The sequence below is a fragment of the Quercus robur genome, chromosome 4 (genome assembly GCF_932294415.1).
Source record: "Quercus robur chromosome 4, dhQueRobu3.1, whole genome shotgun sequence".
NCBI classification, from domain to species: domain Eukaryota; kingdom Viridiplantae; phylum Streptophyta; class Magnoliopsida; order Fagales; family Fagaceae; genus Quercus; species Quercus robur.
In genome coordinates this window covers 7,936,857-7,946,461 of record NC_065537.1, presented here as the reverse complement: position 1 = coordinate 7,946,461, position 9,605 = coordinate 7,936,857, and positions in this window count along the sequence as shown.

Below are 9,605 nucleotides of genomic sequence, written 5' to 3'. Positions count from 1 at the left end.
ATGCCAATGCCATGTAAGATACTGTGGGATGCCATAGTTAAGTTTTTGAATATGATCTGCCATATCACGTGATGTCACGAACCTGTTCCAGAAAAGGTTAGAGAAACGACTAACATATATGAAACATTGGATTACAGGAAGTTTTTACAAATACAAATACGAAAATGTAGTTAGGAATTTAGGATGGAAATATTTTGGTTTTGGCGACTCAAAATTAATAACATAAGCTAACACCATTGAGAAAAAGAGAGGGAAAAACAAATTCCATATCTCCTCAGTAGAGTCAGTACCACTTAGAACTAGAAGTAGTATTTGTTCTTAATGTTCCACTCAGGATCCTTTTCATATAACCAGTAAACTATATTATCAAAAAAATATAACCAGTAAACTATATTACCAAATTCAAGATGGGAGAAAACGCCATGTTGGTATGTAATTAATCAGAAATAAAACATAAACAACTAAATAGAACCACCAAAACTATCCGTAATAAGTCATTCTTTTCATGTTTCTATATGCTAAAAGCAATCTTTATCATCATCCGTTTACAAAATCTTGTGACTACCCACTATAGAGTTTCTAATTTCAGGTAAGGCAACCCCAAAAATTCAATTAAGCATAGGTTTAACCATTCTAATCCCTTGAGATTTGCAACATACAAATATCCACAATACTTTTACAACAAATCCTAAGTGATAAGTTGTTAATGGTTCAAATTTGAATCCACAACTTAAATTACTTTTTTACCCACCAGTAATAGTTAGTAACAATCTGTTATTTAGTATTTGTTGTAAAAAAATTTCGTGAACATAGTATTTCTCTAAAAATAAATCCTATTTTAGAAAGAGAAAAATGAACCAAAAAGAGAAAAATAAAAAATAAAATGAGGAAATAGACAATCAAGTCTTAAAATTGAATATACCCCAACAACAGGCCTGCAACTCAAGTATATGATACGAACTTTCTCAACAAAGAAAAGAAAAAGGTCCATGATATGAAAAGTAAGAGTGTAAAACAAAATGAGATGATGTTGTTTGCCTTTTGAGTAGGGGTGTGCAACTAACTCGCCTATTCGTCAAAATCTACCAAAGTTAACCCAACCTGTTAGGTTGGGTCAACTTTTAGTTAGTGGTTGGATTGGATTTTTTTTTTTTTTTTTTTTTTTTTTTTTTTTTTTTTTTTCCGGTGGGTGGGATTGGGTGTGGGTCAATAGATTCACAAGTCCGTCTAATCCAACCCAAACCACCTATATTTAATATATATATTTAAAAATATATTACATGAGTTTATTATTTACTCTTCTTTTTATCAATTAGGTTTCGATAGAACTCTATAATATCCTACTAACTATAGAATAATAAAACTAGTTCATTTTTTTTTTTCTCTTTTGAGATGAGATAAAACTATTTGATATCTTACTAACTAAATGAAATATCATTTGGTTTGATTATTTATGTTGGTTTGATGCACTACCAATGTAAATCTGTTGTTATTTGTATTGATTTAAACTTTGAAGCACTAATAAAATAGTTTGTGTTGGATTGGTGCTATGCTCATGTTTATTAGATTATAAATTTGTTTTTATTTGTGTTGGTGTTGTACGAATGCTCAATTAAAAAAAAAAAAAAAAAAAAAATCCAACCCGATATAGGTGGGTTGGACTAGGTTGGGTTAGACTCTAGTGATAAGTTGGGTTGAATTGGACTTTTTTTCAATCTGACCATGGTAGGTCAGATTCTAAGACCCTACAAAATTCTAAGATGAATATACCTAGCTTACTAGCTAGGTCTGCTAACAACAACATGACTAGTTTTTTTTTTTTTTGGTACAAGACAAAGGTCAAATTTTGGAAATTTTAGTCATTATACTTATTTTAGTGTGGCTATTCAGAAAGAGAATTCAGATTGTGTATGGTTAGGTGGTTGGTTCTCTCTTAACCCAATGATTTCATCAATTTAGCCCTTCAAATCAACCACCCATGACCCTTCTCTTCTAAACCTTATACCCAAAGATCAATATCAAAAAAAAAAAAAAAAGTGTCCAATGGAGAACTATCTAATTTATTATAAGAGATCTATACATTATGAGATAAAAGATGTAAAAATAAAATGTATGAGACATTTTTTTTTTATTGAATTGAAGATTTTTTGTTTTTGTTTTTGTTTTAATTATAATAAAAAAAATAAAAAAGAAGAAGAGAATACTAGTAATCCAACGGCATCAGTTCGGTCAAAGTTAACATTTTTAATTTATCCATGCGGGGTCTTCTCTTCCGGCTTAAGTTATCCACTCAAGTAGCCCACGGGATATGGTTATTAGTTTGAATCACTTTGTCTTGTCACTATAGGTAGGAATCGACGACAGCATATTCTAAATCAACATCTAAATAGGAACCCCCATCGAGAAAGCAAGGACGCCCAAATGCTTTCTTTGGAAGAATTGATTATTTACTTTCCTTGTTTTAGTAAGTAGGGATGCATCTTTCTAGCCTGCATATTCGTGGAACTCAATCTCATTTCGAAAGCTTATCTCTATCTTTCAGCAACTGAACGGGAAGTGGTTTAGGAAAGGACTTTAGAATCGGATGCGCTCGTCCAGCGAACCAGAAATGAATTAACAAATATGAAGCAAGACCTACTCCCTCCCATCCCAGGAATAATTGAAGAGAGTTATCTCCAGTCACCAACACAACAAGGGGCGAACCAAGCGCTTGCACGAAGGAAGAAGCAAATCAATCAGAATGGAGACAGGGAGGAGAGGTGAAAGAGAGATTTTCGAGCCTGCAAGCAGCAAGCAACAACGGCTGAAAAGCCGTTGCACGCTAGCTTGTAGTTAGGGGTATGGTAAGGGTGCCCCTTTCTAAAACTTATATTTCTATTTAATATAAGGTAAGCTTTTTGGAACCCTAGTTTTGGAGTTTTCCCCAACCTATAACCTATACCAACCTAAGAAAAAGGGGCTTACGTTTTTCAGCTACATCGCACTGCTGCATAAACAATGGATCCGTTGGTCTGGATGAGCCACCTTCTCTAGAAAGGAATAGTGAAAAGCCATGTCACTTGGAACGAAACTGGTTGCCCGGCAAGCATGCGCCAAACTTTGCTCCGAATGATCCACTTCAAAAGAAACATAAATCTATTTCCTGGCTGTTAACGCAGCTTAGGAAAGATGATAGCTCCATAAACTTTCAGGTGAAACGCGATATTGAATGCAATCTTCTCGATTTCATTGTCCAAGAATGAAAAAGAAGCAGATTAACCCTGTAAAGTAAACCAGAGGTTCGCCTCCCCTTGGAGGAGCCCTTCCGAAACAGTTCAAGAGTTAAGAAAGGCTCTTACTCTTATTCTTTCTTTTTAGAATAAAATATAGGAAGGAGATTTGACTTCTTAGAAGGAGATGACTAGATCTTTGTATGTACTGGTCTCGATAATTGAAGAGAGGAAAGAGATAAAGGAGTACGCGAAAGGACACTCTGAAGGAGATTGATCCTAGCTCCTTCTTTCATACCAGGAAAGAGAAGAGGGGATGCTTGCTATCATTCTAGTGCCAACTGTCCAATCAGTGAGTCAACGGGTGATCCTTCGAAAGAGTAAGTACAACGAGGGTGATCAAAATGTCAATTCGGGGAGAGGAAGATCGACTAGCCAACCAAAGTAGAGGACCTCCTTGAGATGGGGAGATAGTTTTGACCACTTATAGGAATGTTATTCAATAGCGCATCAAATGCGCAAAATAAAGCAGTGCGCTAGGAAAGAAAGAGGAGCAGAGGGGGTTCATTCCCAATTATAAAACTGAAAAGCACAGAAAGAAAAAGGAAGGTCTTGTCTCCACCTAAGTTCCTTATTGCTTAAACTGCAAACTCCGAACAATCCCCTCTAGCTAGTCTTGGTACTCTCTCTCGTTATCATCGAATATGTTCTGCTCTTTTTCATCTTCCCGCTCTCTCAGTGAATCTTCTTTCCAGCTTGAAATAAATGCTTATATTTCTCTCCTACCTCCTGTCTTGTCAGGATCTCATGCGAGAGGCCCTATGGAGTAAGGGGATTGGGAAGGACCATAGAGTTGGCAAGCTCTCCAAAAGCATTTCTAGAAATCACTCGGACACGTCATCATTTCTAGAAGACTAGTAAAAGCTTATGAAGCTAGCGTGAGCTCATATGTTGGGGTACAGTTGGGAATCATGGGCGTCAAAGCCTTTATAATTAAACTTTAAAGTCGTCCACATCACTGATTTTTATAGAATTTCTAGAAGCAATATAAAAATGAAAAAATCCAACAATTATTTGAAAAAGATCTAAGTTGTTGATGTTTAGGGCATCTTGATTGGGTTTTACAGCCACCAATTTTGGAACTTTTCAAAGTTGAGAAAAAAGCTTCAAAACTTTCATGATTCATGTTGTATTTCTGTGGTGTTGCCGATAAATTTGTGTATTAATTAAGCTACATGGTTGTTTTAGGCTTTCCAGAATAACTATGGCAGTCGACAAGAAAGAATACAACAATAAAAAACCTTGGAACTACAGATTTTTTATGTTTTATTGGGGAGAACCACCGTCACTCTGCCACTGGAGTTTGGGGATGGTGGCAGCAATGGCAATGGTGGTGGTGAAGCCTCCAGCAATAGAGGGTGAGGATGAAAGTGAGCTTTATTTTTATTTAGAAAGTTTTGAAATACAGCAATCAAGCTTACTGTGATGCAGTGGCGACGCCACGTGCAACTCAGGATGTTCCTAGAAACACCTTGACCTGAAAAAAAATTAAATTAAATTAAATTAAAAATAATAAAAAATTAAAATTTTACATATAATAATTAAAAAATTTTATATTTAATCTGTATTAAGAACACCTCAATCACAAAATTAGGAACACCCTGAAATTAAAAATATATATATATTATTTGTTCTACTTTCAAGCAAAAAAAAAAAAAAAGCCCAAAATAAAAAATTTGAACTAAAATCTGAAAATAAAAATAAAAATAAAATTTGTAAGAGATCCAAAAAAAAAAAAAAAAGAGCCAATCGCTAAATCAAATAGAAATCAAACCCACAGTCACGTCGTCGCAGAACAAACCAAACCCAATACAGAGTAAAAGCAAACCAAACCCCAATACAGAGCAAACCAAAACCAAACCCCAATACAGAGCAAACCAAACCCACGGTCACGTCGCTCGCAACTCGCTCATTGTCGTCCTCGCACCACATCGTTGTCGCTCGTTGCTCGGCCCTTATCGCGGACGGCAGATTACAGATCGCTCAGCTACAGGCTGCTCCGCCACTCCAGTGCTCAGTGCTCCCTCCCTCAAGGTATTTCTCTCTCTTTTTCTCTCTGACTCTCTCTCTCTCTCTCTCTCTCTCTCTCACTAAAATGAAAACTATGAAATGAAATTAATGAATGAGAGTCTCTCTCTCTTTATTCTTTTAAGAGTCTAACTCAATAACTCTCTCTCTTTTGAACTGTGAGTCTATGATTGGCTCTTTACTCTTTAGCTTTATTAATATTTTTCTTTTTGCCTTTTTTTTTTTTTTTTTAAAAAAACTTTTTGAATGCTTTATCTTATCCGTTGGTGTTGGTCAGTGTGTGTTGGTGTTGGTGAGATATTAATTGTCTTATAGTGTAATGTTTATTGAGATTTGTGATTGTGAAATTTTCTAATTGGCAACTGGCTATTGTGATTGAGGGCATTAGGTATGTGGCTTGTGCTTGTCTATTGAGTGGGGTGGGGGTAGATGGGCACATGAGGCTGGGTAAACAATAATGAAACAACAATATAACAAATCATAGTTTATAAAAGACAAACAAATTAATAACACAACTAAACAACAATAATTAATAATTTTATTAATAGTTCAAATGAACTTATAGTTTATTGTATAGGTACCTTTGTTCATTTCTTTTCTTTTTATTTTTTTTCCTTTTGAGATTTTTTGGTGTACAGAATGGAAATTTGTTTTGGTTTTAAGAACCTTTTTTTTTAAGCACAAACTTCATGCTGGCCAAATCTTGAATTTCGGCTGGTATTTACCGAAACATCTCAAAACACCCGAAATAGATCGAAATGATCCGAAATTTTTTCAAAGTGGAATAGGAATACCTTGAACAAAATTCCTGGAATCGCCATTGTAATGATGCTGACTAGGCTAGTGACCCAGTTGATTGTCGCTCTACCACTAGCTACATTTTTTTTCTAGAGTATAGTCCAATTACATAGGTTTCTTAGAAACTGTTTCTAGGTCTTTTACAGAAGCTGAAGTTTGGCTTCTACTACTGCTAAGTTATATTGGTTGAGGATGCTTCTTAAAGATCTAGGCATTTATCTTTCTATTCCTCCTCTTCTATGGCATCCAATCTTATCTTTCAAGCATGTACCAAGCACATTAAAGTCAACTACCATTTCATTAGGGAAAAGGTTTTACATCATGATATCATTATTCAATTTGTCTCCAGTGCAGATTAGCTTCTTGATATTCTTAAATGCCTTGCTTCTCCTGCCTATACCAGATTAAGAGCCAATCTCTTACTTCCTATAAGGAATTATTTGATTGAGGGGAATGTTAGAGTGTAATCACCCACACGTGTCTCCAGTGCAGATTAGCTTGTTGATATTCTTAAATGCCTTGCTTCTCCTGCCTATACCAGATTAAGAGCCAATCCCTTACTTCCTATAAGGAATTATTCGATTGAGGGGAATGTTAGAGTGTAATCACCCACACGTGCTGTTAGTGCTATTACTAATCTAGTCAGCACTCACATACGTTTTATCTAAGACAATTAAAGTTAGTTACAGTCACTAATCTGTTATGTAACTGTTAGGCTTGTAATTATATATGTACAGGAAAATTCATTAGAATAATATAGATTAGAATACGAGATTCAATTTTTTACTCTCTCTCTCTCTCTCTCTCTCTCTCTATTTTCCCCAATTCTTGTTTTAGGTTGTTGGTGCTCATCTTGGAAAACCCCAACAGGAGGAAGCCCAGCAATATGGGCAAAAAGGAGTTAGCAGGATTGAGAGAAGGCCCATTAAGCCCGAGTGACAGGAATAATGGGTCATAGGCCTATAAAGCAAACAAATGGGCCTAAAGGAGCCCAGAGAAAGAAGTGGTAAGCCTATGGGCACTATGTAATGTAGAAGAGTAAGAATGGGCCATAGCAAGCCGGAAGTAATGAATAAAGAAAGTAAAGGGTTGATGGAAAGCCCATGAACCCCAAGGATAAAGGATATGGTAATTGGGTCAAGGAAGCCCAAAAGAGTTAGTAAAAACCCATGAGAATGCAGAATTAGAAAATGGGCCGAGGATGCCTAAGGAAAGCAAATGGGCCGAGGATGCCAAGGAAAAAGAAATGGGCCAAAGAAGCCCACAAGCAATGTAATGGGTCAAGAAAGCCCAAAGTAGCATAAGTAAAAACCCAATGACCAAACTGGGACATTGTAACCAATTGAGAGAAGAGTATACAGTAGGCCTGAAAGAGGCCTAATAGGCATGGATCAAATGGCGCCATAAGAGATCAAGAATGAGTGACAAAATGCATAAACGAACCTCCATTCCATAGCAAACGCATGAGCAGCAGGCAAGTTTTGGACATACACGGAAGTGGAGTACACATAAGGCCCAGGCACCACCAACTTGTACCCAGCCAATACAAGAGTAGTGGGTCATGGGTCAGAGGTAAGAAAGGAAATTGTTTGGTGGTGGGGAGAAGGGGAAAGTTTATTCTGGGGTTCCCGCTCAAACTCTTTTAGAGGAAATATCGTGCTGGGATGATATACCACCCAAAAAATGGAAGGATGAGTTGGAATCACTAAGTGCATGCCATAAGAGATAGCAAGAGAGAATACCCAAGCTATGGTGGATAAGAATACCACAGTGAACAAGCAAACAAAACAGTTTTCTTTGTCTGGTAATGGGGAGTGGCATAGCCATCACAGGTAAGTGGTGGTGGCTGAGCAGCTTGACAAACTAGAGGATGGTTAAAAAGGACACCCAAATCTAGACAAAAGTAGTTAAATGGTAAAATGGTAAAAAACAATCATGGCATGTAGTATATAAAGGGCCCTCGTCGTGCACAGTATCATCATGGCAACAGTAGCAACCACTAGAATAGAATTATAGCACCACAATCACCATAACACTACACAAGTATGCACCAAGAAAGAAAGAAAATAGTGGGAAAGAATTAAAGTAAAAAAAACAAAGAAAAAGGAAAAGAGAATCAGGAAGAGAAATTTAGAGTGTAGAATAGCAGGCATGCACCAATAGGCTAATCCTTTCTCTCCCTCTAAAAGCCTACCCTCTGTTGAGGATAAAGGATTCATTTGGGCATAAGCCATTCAAGTCTGTTCCCTTAAAGTGGATAATTTCTTAAGCAGGATCCTCCTGCAAGATTACCCACGTTGAGAAAGTGGTTCCCTCCTTAGTCTTAGTCTTGTAACTCCTTAGTCTTAGTCTTGTAACACAATTGAACATGGCAGGCTAACATTTTCCTTCTTTGATTTCATTACTTATCGTTATTATTTCTTTTCCTGACTTTGCAATTTTGCTTATAATGTGTTCCTCGTTGCTATATCGTTCTTTTCCTTATTAAGGATCCCTTATTTGTCTTGCCTGGCAATAAGCACATCTCTTTTATTATTGTTTTATTATATTTATTTGCCGTAACTCTTTTGCAATAGTTTCGTTTTGTCTAACAGCAAGTGTGTTGCCTTTATCATTGTTCCATTGTATCTGCCTGCAATGACTCTTTTTGTAACAGCTATACCTGCCATAGGCATGTGATCAAAGTTTCAGCAAAAAAATGGCATAGTTTGTGCACAAACCGAACCAAAGTGAGTTGTAATTGGACCGGTAGTAACACTTCTACCCAGAACACTTGGGTTTCAGTGTGGCAGAAGATAGTAGGAGGAAACCCAGCCCAATGGTGCAAAAAGACCCACCACATAGGTTAAACTCTTTCATTGTTTTCCACAAAGAAACGAATACAAAATTGGGTCCATTACATAGTCATTTTGTTAAAATATATTAGATTAATACCGTTAACCTCCATTTTAAACTAATTTTTCACCTAAAAAATCAATTAAACTAATTTCTCCCAAATCAAACGATAGACCCAAAATAATCAGTTACCCAAAAACATGTGAGTACCAGCGTTGCTTTAGTTCAATATATACTGGGTACTGGGTAGCTGGGTACCATTGGCAATCTTAGGCGTCAAGCCTAGAAAGGAAACTTCAATTTGGGTTCTTTAATTGAACTTAAAGTTGTCCACATCACTGTTTTTGCCACAAATTTGGAATCTATTATAAGTTGAAACCCACTAACTTGATCTTGATAATGGATTAAATCACTCGGTGTTTGGGGGAGGGCACTAAAACTTATAGCTGATATTGACATATTGGACAGTCCGGTCAACAATTCATGCGACGAAAGCCGGGTTTCTTGTTTAAGGGGAAAAAAAAAGGTTTGTTTTGTGGTTTTTAAAGTGAAAAATTAGTTTTAAAATATGCCATTTAAGGGGGTTAAAGTTAATCGTACTAATTTAACCGAAATTAACAAAGGGATTAAATTGACAAAAACTAAATTTCATAGACTAATTTGACAACTGGAATA